A 12,328-nucleotide genomic window follows, 5' to 3' on the forward strand; every position below is an offset into this window, starting at 1 on the left:
GAGTGATTATGCGTTGGTTCCCTTGTGCTTCCCTTGCTCTGTCTCTATTATCTGTTATTTTCTGGTTTAAACACTGTTTGTAGAAAATAATATTACCAAACAGGGCCAGGCTCAGAAAGACTTTCTGTATTTCCATTGACTGTTACATGTGAAAGTGAACAATACATTTAGTTATCTTCTTCTATGTCCTCAGCTTCAAGAGGGTGGTAGTAATGAATTGATAGATTGATAGATAGATAGATATTATTTATCCATATGGATCTTCAATGTGATTTAAAAATATTTTCCAATCAACTATATGTTTCAATGAATTCATGCTCCTAGGCATTGTCAGATCCTTGTTTCTTCAGGAGCTCACGCAAGTACAGAGAGTTAGGTCTATTCCATCTTTATCTTTTTTTCACCAAACCAAGCTCATTTTTATTCTATAATATTCTACCTAATTGCTCCACTAGGTGTCCAGAGTGGATCTATCCTATGTGGCAATTTATCTTCCTTGTAGGAACCCAAATAAGATATTGTACGGGAACAAATACGGAAGGAGAAGTAGAACAGGAAAAGATTAACTGTGGAGGGGAAATGTAAAAACATATTTGGAAGACCAAGCGTGGGGGAAAGAGAATGACTAAGGAGACAGAAGAAGCTACAATCTGGTGACTAAATAAGAGGTTAGAGTTTGCAATTGAGAGATGCAAAGTGGAAAGCCATTAGTGGAACAACTGGGGAAATCTTAATAAAGTCCCTATTTTAATTAATAGTATTATACTAATGTTAATTTCTTAGTTTTGCTAAGTATACTATGTTATGTAAGATGTTAACATGAAGGGAAGCCGGGTGAACAATTTTTGCAACACTTCTATTAGCATAGAATCATTTCAAACTAAAATGTTTAAAAGGTATATATTCTTGATATTAAATAGCTCAGCAACTAGTAGAGAGAAACAGAAAAATTAACAGCAAACAGCAACAAAAAATAACATCATGCCAAAAATGCTCTGATAGTGGTTTTCCTCAAGGCACCATGGAAACACAAGATAGTTATTGATAACCCAAATGACAGTTTAGGAAATGGAAGTGGGTAGATATCAGGCAAGTCTTCCTGGAGAAGGTATTTCCAAACTCTGGTGTAATGGATGAGTGGAAGATGTCCAGGCAAAGAAGAGGATAAAGAGTTCCAGGTTGTTGTACCACCATGTTTAATGACATGGAAACAGGAAAAAACATGACATATTTGGGGACATTTAATAAGAATAGAAATGATTTTTAGAAGTGGAGTGGAAAGAGATGAGACAGTAGAGACTGGCAGTAATTATAATCAGCAGGGACTTGTATAGTATCTTAAATAATTTAGCTTTTAACTTGAAGAAAATAGAGTTGATCAAAGTTTAGCAGAGGTTGATATGATCAGTTTTATGTTTTACAATGTTATGCAGAAGGCTATGTGTAGCGTGGGTTGGAAGAGATCAATAGTGGAAACTGAAAGACTAAGACTATCTTACTTTATTCGAAGTGAGCTAGAGCACTGGAGATATGATTTGAAAAGAGTAGAAGGTTTCAAACACTATTAATTAGGTGGAAATCAGCATAATTTAGTGTTGCTTGAATTTGGGTCTATTGAAACAGGGAAAACTAGAATAGACCCAGGCCATTGTTCAGAAAACTAGCTGCAGATAAGTATTAGTCATCAAGACTTAGAAAGAAAGAGGCAAGCAGATTTGGTTGGAAGATATTCATTTCCATTTTTACCTATTATTTTTAGTTGCTTTTAGAACACAGAGTCTGTTGGCATCCACCAGAGTCACTCTATATGAACTATAAATTTGGAAGTCATTGTGTGGTTGACTATATTAGTTGACTTTCTCTAGTTAGGGGAACTTTGAAGTGAAGAGAAGAAAAAATAAAAATAATACTCTGGGAAAACTAACATTTGAGTGAAGTGAAGAAAGAACAAACTGCAAAGAAAATTAAGAAAAATTTACCTCTGATTTCTAGAAAAATAAAACAAAGACAGTGGTTTGACAGCAAGTAACAGAAGGAATTTCAAGAAAAAGGGAAGGATCAAAATTCTTAAAAGTTTGGCATATCAAATAATAAAATGATTGAAAATGCCTTGGATTTAGTAATTAAAACTCATTGATATTTCATCTGTACCATTTTTTTAGATTCCATATATAAACGATATCATATGATATGTCTTTCTCTGAGTTACCTCACTCAGTATGACAGTCTCTGGGTCCATCCATGTTGCTGCAACTGGCATTATTTCATTCTTTTTTATGGCTGAGTAATATTCCATTGTATAAATGAACTTATTTACAAAACAGAAATAGAGTCACAGATATAGAAAACAAACTTATGGTTACCAGGGGAAAGGGGGTGAGGGATAAATTGGGAGATTGGGATTGACATATACACACTACTATATATAAAATAGACAACTAATAAGGACCTACTGTATAGCACAGGGAACTCTACTCAGTACTCTGTAATGACCTATATGGTAAAAGAATCTAAAAAAAGAGTGTGTATATATATATATATATATATATATAACTGATTCACTTGCTGTACCCCTAAAACTAACACAACATTGTAAATCAACTATACTCCAATAAAAATTTTAAAAAAAAATATGAAAGGAGGAAAAAAAACCTCGATAAACTTGGGAGAGGAATTTTAAAAGCCAAAGTGGGGTCTATTGAATTGGATCAAGAAATATAGAAGAAATGACACTATTGACTTCTGTATGCAAATGATAAAATACTATTAAAGTGCCTTTTAAGATGGTGTGAATCATAAGCATATGCATATGATGGGTACAAAGTGCAAGTAGAGATAGTGGAGAAAGGAGAAAAAGAGATAACTGATGGTAGAAAAGTCCTCCGGATCTTAAAAGAAATTGAGTCCTGGGTCCAAGTGTAAATTTTACTGTTGATCAGGAGACAAAACTCCTTTAATATATGAAAAAAGTAGAGAAGAAATAAATCATAGTAGAACACCTCCCCGGGCTTTGAAGAAAAACATCAAGCTAAAATGACTTAACCTGTTAGGCAACTTTAAAGTACAAGATAAATATCTGTTTTCTACAATCTCAGTGAAGTGTTTTAATTAAAAGGAAAAAACTTTAGAGTTTGAAAAGATAAAAGAGGGCTTCCCTGGTGGCGCAGTGGTTGAGAGTCCGCCTGCCGATGCAGGGGACACGGGTTCGTGCCCCGGTCTGGGAAGGTCCCACATGCCGCGGAGCGGCTGGGCCCGTGAGCATGGCCGCTGAGCCTGCGCGTCCCGAGCCTGTGCTCCGCAACGGGAGAGGCCACAACAGTGAGAGGCCCGCGTACCGCAAAAAAAAAAAAAAAAAAAGGAAAGATAAAAGAGGTAACAAAAGTAAATGAAAATAAGCTTGGAAATAGAATGCTCCACTGCCTGCAACACAGGAAACAAGAAAAGACAGAGGAGCAATATGTCCACATTGTGAGAGAAAAGAACTGAGATCTAATAGTCCCATCCCTTCTCAGACATGTGAAGACTGAAATGTATCCTTATACTTTTCAGAAGAAATTTCTCAAATTAACTTCTCTGGGTAAATGGTCTCCCCTCAGTCATTTCATTCATGACTATTTAAATGGCACCTTTTAAAGAGGATTTTCCTGAATACCACAGCTAACCTTGCATCACACTGTCATCTTAATGGTGTGTGATTTTCTTTGTGTCATCACCTAATAATATACTATATGATTATTTGTCTATAGTTTTCACTGCTATTTCTTTATTGCCTACAACAGCATCTGAAATCTAAGTGCTCAATAAATATATAAACCAGCAGCTGAAAAATGAATTCCATGACCTTTATTGTCTCTTACAAGAAAGAAGGAATATTATCTGGTTTAAAAACAAGAGAACATGATGAACTTGTGAACATGAGGAAAGTGGTCCAAGTCAAATTGTTTTGGACAGTTGAAAAGTTAATTAAATAAGGCATACCGAGAGGGATTGCTGAAGAGCATTAAATGGGTCATTTATTCATTTATTCACTTTCATTTCCTCAGTTCTTACTGTGCTAACATTATCGCTTCCCTCCTGCCCTCTCAAGGACTTGGCTCTTTGGGTCATTTGAGATTTGTGTCATTGCTCTCTATTTCTTACTCATCACTCTCCCTTTCTACTGGGTGTTTCCAGCAGTCATATAAACACGCAGGAAGCAATCCCATTCTAAAAAGTCTCACCCTAACTCCACATCTCACTTGAACTTCTACCCATGTTTTCTGCTGCCTTTCACAGCCAAATATCTCTAGTTTATCCTATCACGATCACTCACTATTTTTTAAATGTGGAAAATGTTTTAAACTATCAAAGAGTACAGTGACTCATATAATATTCAGCTGTGCGACACCATAATTGGAATTACCAAATGTTAATATTTTGTCATATTGCTTAAGATCTTTTTTAATTCAAGGAAATAACACATAATTGATAAAACTGAAGTTTCTTTTTTATCACTTATTATCATTCCCCTCCTTATTAGAAGCAATTGTTATTATGAATTTGGTATTTATTTACCCTCTACCCAGTTTATGTTTAAATATATAATAATATTTGTTTTTAATTTATGTGAATTTAACATACTGTAGGTCTCTTTGTATAACCAGCTTTTTGTATTTAATATGTATCTGAGAAGTCCCTGTGTCGACATGTATAATTTAAGTTCATTCATTAATTACATTATATTGCTCCTTCATGTGCATATACCATTTTTACTTATCTATTTTCATACTGATAAATAACTATTTCCACTTTTCATTATATTTTATATCATCATTCTTATGCATTATTTTTTGCAACCTTATCTTACATCTATCATGAGTTAATATTGTAACAGCTTAAAACATCTTCCATGAGTAATTTTACTTAAGTAACTTTGTTTCCATATTCCACCAACATTATCATGTTAAGGGATGTTTATGACAATTTGGAGGAGAAAAAGAAAGCATTGAAAGGGTGACTGGAGGAAGAGGATTCAGGATGCTCAAGAACAGTTAAGAATGCAGGAGAAACTGTTATCATTCATGCCAAGGGAGTGTTTTAGGCAGAAGGACATGGTCAGCAATTGGATCCAGAATTTTAAAGGTTATTGATGGCGCTACCAAGTATCATTTTAATAAAGTGATGGGATTGAAGCCATATTAAGAAAGATTATTGTAGGCTAATGAACAAATGGGAGAGAAATTGTCCTTCCAAAGAATGTGGCTGAAATACACATGCGTGCACACACACACACACACACACACACACACACACACACACACACACATAGCTGAAGGAGAAGGCTGATTTAAAAACTTGCTATCTTAAAGGAAGAGAAAGGAAGTTCAAGTCACAGGAAGGAGCAGCGCATACAGGAAGATTTGTTTACACTGGATGAGATCTTCTTACAAGATTAAAGAAGGATGACCAGAAATTACTTTTTGTTTTAATGTTAATTTACTTTGCAGGAAAAACAAGTTGTGAAGTGGCAAAAATGCTCACTTCAGTCTTCATCACAACAATGTTAAGTGCATAACACTGTGAATGACTATCTAGACCGATGATTTTTCTGAGTATTACTCAAACATTTTAATCTCCTTATAAAGGAACCAAACATTCTCAACATTCAAGAATTCAGTTCATTATTTAAAAATTAAAATTAAAAAAAAACACTACTCAGTGAGTAAAATTGTGAATGACACCTCCATGGTTGTAAGCATTAAACCTTAAAGATAAAGATAAATCAAATTAAATGTTAATAAATTTGAAAGAATTGATACATACTATAAACCTGAATTAACAGAATGATTAAAGTAAAATGAAAGTCCAGATCATATGTGAGATATATAAAAAATTAAGAAATATTAAAACAAGAACATTGTTCGATATACAAAAATAATTTTATGACTAGACATATCTATATTAATAAATATAAATAGATTAAATGTTATTTTTATACATTATAAATCAAACTTATTTCTGAAATAACAGTTGGATTGAAAAGGAAATAAAAATTAAAATATCAGAGAATATAGAAAACAATGATACTCAGACAAGTGTATATTAGAACCCATGAGAACTAGCTAAAAAAATGTTCCCTGTAAGGGTAAATATGAACTAAAATTAAGAGGCTTAATTTTCCCTATTGAAAATAAGAGAAGAGACGCCCCATCCCTTCCCTTTTCCTAGATCATTTACTTTAGAGTACTCGTAATTGTAAGGTCTTCATTTCTTTGAAAAGTATGTAAATCTTTTTAAAGGCTAAATAAACCTCTTACCAGCTTTACAACCCAGGACTGCCTTTCTTAAGAACCTGGGAACCATCTCTTTGAAATGTAATCGTAGGGAAGATAGTGTCCCTATATCCCAGTGCCCTTAGGAGAATAAGAGCCTAAATTTCTCTGGTGCCTAGCTGCAAAACTACCTTCTATCATAAAGGTAGTTATTTTTTCCTTCAAATAAAACCTATCAGTTAACATGGATGGTCACCTCCAATTACCAGGTGAATTTAGGATAAACTGTGTGTGACAGATGGTTCTGTCAAGTCCTTTTACTTCAGGGATAGTTATCGTTCATCCTGAGAACATGTATATAATGGATTGTATCTGCTTGGCCATATAAAAAGATGAGATTTCTTTCTGTCTGCAGTATCTTTTAGCAAGTTATGTGGATGCCCACGACATTCTAGTTTAATTCTTATTCAATTATAAAATTATTTTCTTTCTCTTCTAACTTTGTGGAAAGGTTTTCTGAGTTGGGAAGAGACCTTATTTTTAATTATATTTCCCCAACTCCAGTGGAAGATCCATTGCTTAAGTACTCAATTACAAGATTTCAAAAAAAAATAGATTAAAAATTAAAGCTATTTGTTAATATTTTCACAATATTAGTAAATCAGAAGAAAACATAAGTATATAATCATCTTTTATTATTTTTAATAAAAATCGTCAACGGTTATTTGGAATTAATTTGTTTTATGTTGTTATTTCCTTGCCATGCTTTTTATAGTAATAAACATGTTCTTACCATATGACCCAACAATTGCATTACTGACCAAAAAAACCCCTTCATTTATCCCAGAAAAATGAAAACTTATGTTCACACAAAGTCCTATACACAAATGTTTATAACAGCTATATTTGTAATTAACACCAAACTAGAAACAATCCAATGCCCTTCAAAGGATGAATCATTAAATAATGGTGCATCCATACCATGGAATACTACTCAGCAATAAAAAGGAAAAATTTATATATGCAACAACTTCGATGGATCTCAAAGAGAATTATGCTGAATGAAAAAAGCCAATCTCAGATGATTGTAGGATCCCAGTTATGCAGCAGTTTTGAAATTAAAAAGTTCTAGAAAGGGAGAACAGATTAGAGGTTATCAGTGGTTAGGGAGGTGTGGAAAGAAGGGAGGTGGCTGTGGTTATAAAAGTAGCAAGAGGGATCCTGGTGATGGAATTGTTTGCATCTTAACTGTGTTGGTAGTCATGCGAACCTAAAAGTGATAAATTTGCATAGAGCTAAATATGCACATGCACACACACGTACAACTTGCAAAATCTGAATAAGGTTGAAAATATGTATCAACATCAATTTCCAGGTTGTTGTACTTTAGTTAAGTGAGATGCTACCATTGGGAAAAACTAGTTTAGGGTATCTGAAATCTATTATTTCTTAAAATGCATGTGAACCTATAATTATCTCATTTTTTTCCTTTAAATTGTAAAACATTTAAAGCCAGAGCAACTCAGCAAAGGACAATTGCTTTGTTTTACTTAGCAGTAGCATTCTGTATTTCTATTGCAGAAAGGAATTTTTATGGAATATTAAATCATAAATAAGCCATGCCAGAAATTATCCCCTTGGTAACACAATACACTGTGAATTCTTTTCTTGAATTCAGAGTCACAAAGTTGATGCTGTAAGCCCACCACTGCTGAGAGAAGAACATGCTTTTACTAAACACATGATGTTCCTCTAATCTAGTGAATGATCTATTGCTCACATAATCCTTGTGTAGAATTCAGTGATAAGCATGAGAGAAAAATACTAAATATTAACATTTCTGTAGAAATCATATATCGATACATATTTACAAAAATACACACACACAGGGTTTAGATGTTGTAACATTCCACAAAGCAGTGGTAACTGTGCACTTAGTATTTTGGAAACACTCTGACACAGTGTCACACGTTTTAAAAAATAAATGAAAAATTTATAAAATGTAAATTCTAACTTTCTACAGAGATACATATTCTGAGCAAACTATAAGAAGTATTTTTCAAAGAATTGGGTATTTTCCAATGAGCTGCAAATATGAAACCAAGAATTTTTTTCCCCAAACTGCTAATTTATTTCACCCTCCCCCATTATCCACTTTGGTAGCCATAAGTTTGTTTTCTGTCTGTGAGTCTATTTCTGTTTTGTAAATAAGTTTATTTGTATCATTTTTTTAGATTCTATATATAAGTGATATAATACTGTATTTGTCTTTGAATTACTTAATATGATAATCTCTAGGTCCATCTATGTTGCTGCAAATGGCATTATTTTATTCATTTTTATGGCTGAGTAATATTCATTGTATATATATATATACCACATCTTCTTTATCCATTCAACTGTGAATGGACATTTAGGTTGCTTCTATGTCTTGGCTATTGTAAATAGTGCTGCTGTGAACATTGGGGTACCTGTATCTTTTCAAATTAGAGTTTTCTCTGGATATATGCCCAGGAGTAGGATTGCAAGATCATATAGTAACTCTATTTTTAGTTTTTTTAAGGAACCTCCATACTGTTCTCCATAGTGACTGCACCAATTCACATTCCAACCAACAGTGTACTTTTTCTCCACACCCTTTCCAGCATTTATTATTTGAAGACTTTGCCTCTCACTGTTGTGGCCTCTCCCGTTGCGGAGCACAGGCTCCGGATGCGCAGGCTCAGCGGCCATGGCTCACGGGCCCAGTCGCTCCGCGGCATGTAGGATCTTCCCGGACCAGGGCACGAACCCGTGTGCCCTGCATCAGCAGGCAGACTCTCAACCACTGCACCACCAGGGAAGCCTTATTTGAAGACTTTTTAATGATGGCCATTCTGACTGGTGTGAGGTGATACCTCATTGTAGTTTTGATTTGCATTTCTCTAATAATTAGTGATGTTGAGCATCTTTTCATGTGCCTGTTGGTCATCTGTATGTCTTCTTTGGAAAAATGTCTGTTTAGGTCTTCTGCCCATTTTTTGATTGGGTTGGTTTTTTTTATAGATATTGAGCTGTATGAGCTGTTTGTATACTTTGGAAATTAATCCCTTGTCAGTATCATTGTTTGCAAAGATTTTCTCCCAGTTGGTAGGTTGTCTTTTTGTTTTGTTTGTGTTTTCCCTTGCTGTGCAAAAGTGTTTCAGTTTAATTAGGTCCCATTAGTTTATTTTTGTTTTTATTTTCATTACTCTAGGAGACAGATCCAAAAAAATATTGTTGTAATTTATGTCAAAGAGTGTTATATATTTACCTCTAGGAGTTTTACGCATCCCGTCTTACATTTAGATCTTTAATCCATTTTGAGTTTATTTTTGTATATGGTGTTAGAAAATGTTCTAACTTCATTCTTTTATATGTAGCTGTCCAGTTTTCCGAGCACCACTTATTGAAGAGACTTTGTCTTTTCTCCATTGCATATTCTTGCCTCCTTTATTGTAGATTAATTGACCATAAGTGTGTGGGTTTATTTCTGGGCCTTCTATCCTGTTCCTGTTTCTATCCTGTTGAACAATATGTCTGTTATTGAGCCAGTACCATACTTTTTTGATTACTGTAGCTTTTTAGTATAGTCTGAAGTCAGGAAGCATGATTCCTCCAGATTTGTTCTTCTTTCTCAAGATTGTTTTGGCTATTTGGGGTCTTTTGTGTTTCCATACAAATTTTAAAATTATTCTAGTTTTATGAAAAATGCCATTGGTAATTTGATAGGGATTGCATTGAATTTGTGGATTGCCTTGGGTAGTATGGTCATTTTAAAAACATTGATTCTTCCAATCCAAGAACATGGTATATCTTTCCATCTGCTTGTGTCATCTTCAATTTCTTTCATCAGTGTCTTACAGTTTTTGGAGTACAGGTATTTTGCCAATAGTAACCAAGCATTATTTATACAATAAAAAACAGAAGTCTATTTATAAAATATAAATTTTAATTTTCAATGAAGCCATGCATTTTAAATAAATCATCTCTTGGGGAATTTAATGTGATATAATGTGAATTTAATGTGATATAATGACAAAGCATGTTGTTATCTGCAGTAAAAACATTTAGTATCCTTTTATATCATTCTTTATCAAGTTTGAGACAAGAAATATCTGAATGATACCTTGAGGAGTGTACATTGCAATAAGGACTAGACATCATATAAAAACATGATATCTCCTAGAGATATCATGATTGATTGATAAGTCATATTTTAAAAGCCTTGATACATGCAGTGAAGGAATGAAAATAAAAACTACATGAAAAGCTTTAAAAATAAAAGGTGACGTCAAGTCAGAACCAGAGTAAAAAATTATGGATGAAGAAACACCAAAAAAGTCTAAATTAAAACATGAAGCTGCCCTGGAAAAAAAATACTTGGCAGTTAAGTCAGTTACAGTATTACATAAAAACTTCATTGTCCGTGGCCCCAATGCCATCAAGATAAGACCAAAAGAAATTTGAATGAGCCATGAAAGGAATTAGCTTTATTGGATTTGACTTCCTTAGTCTTGTGAGGGTGGGTTTGATGAGAGTAACATATACATTAGTGAATATAAAAATCATGAGTGTACTTTCTAAAGAGAGCTAGTTTTCCTTTCTAGTTTAAGTGAAGTCTATGAAATAAGGATGATGGTGGTATGAAAGATAAAAAAGTTACCATCTGAACATCCTGTAGGTGAAAAGGAATTTCTGGATCATATCATTGAAATATTTAAATTGTAACGTAGAAACTTGGTGTTTATTTGAGCATACATTTGAAAATAGAACTTATCCCACAATAATATTATTTTGTTTTATCATTATTATTCTAAAGAAACTTTAGGCTTAAGAGGACCTCAGATTTGGGCAGCTAAAATTCATGAACTAAGAGCATTGAAAAATATGACCTGGAATATAAATAAATGTATTTCCACCATAAAAAAGCACAATGATTTATAGAATTTGTATATGTGGCCCAAAGTTTTATTTCTCAAGATCATAAAGAGAAAACAGACAAAAAAGCTGGTCATAGGTCATATGCATTGATCTAGTAAGATTGTGAAAGGTGCTCAGGCACTTGAAGGATAAATACTTATTCTTAACTGAGAAGGCAAAGAAGAAATAACTTTGAGACTGAAAATTGATAGGAGAGATTATTATGGCTGCCTTGTAGAAATTCCAAATTGTTAATATCCAAGACACCTACTTTACTTTCTTTAAACCTTCTGAAGAAAAAGCGCAGATAATGGAGAGGATATTTTTCTCTCATGATTCTTAGTAGTAAAAAGAAATTATTTCTTTACTGCATTAGGGTAAATGCTCCTAATTTTAGTGAATCATTTGATCTTTGAATTCTATTTGCTTTGCAAAAAAGAAGTTTCCTGCAAAAATGTGTCTTAATGAGTCCTTCAACAAAACAAACTACACCCTAAACACTTAGATTTTCAGTGTGATTGACATTTTTCTTGCATAGAGTTCAATAGGGTCCCTGACAATGAAAACTCTTGTTTTGCCAAGTTAGTCATTTTTGAAGGACAATCGTAAAGACTTTGTTCTAAAGATAAGGGTTTGAATAATGAGCTATATACTTTATGTATTGTATATATTGGCCCCTGCCTTCAAGAAGTTTTTATTTGAGTATGCATATGAGCCTAATGCATTAAATCTTTAAAATAAAAAACAATCACAACATAGAATTATGTGCTTCATTTACTTCTGTAGGTGTGTTGTCCTACAGCCATGGTCCTCAAACTTGAATATGCATCAGTGTCACCAGAGTGTTTGTTAGAACACAGATTATGGAGTTCACCCCAGAGTGTCTGGCAGAGTAAATGTAAGGTGGAGCCCAAGAATTCTCATTTGTAACAATTTCCCAGATGATGCTAATACTGCCAATCTGAGGACTACACTTTGAGAACCACTACCCTAGGGGAATTCAGAAGAGGAAAGATATCATTGTAAACTAGGATAGCTGAGCGTGTTTTGTGTAGGAGGTGGTTCTTACACTGTGATTCAAACAGATTTATACTGAATAACAATCTTATTCACTATAACATTTATTCAGACTGGTG

The sequence above is a fragment of the Orcinus orca genome, chromosome 9 (genome assembly GCF_937001465.1).
Source record: "Orcinus orca chromosome 9, mOrcOrc1.1, whole genome shotgun sequence".
NCBI classification, from domain to species: Eukaryota; Metazoa; Chordata; class Mammalia; order Artiodactyla; family Delphinidae; genus Orcinus; species Orcinus orca.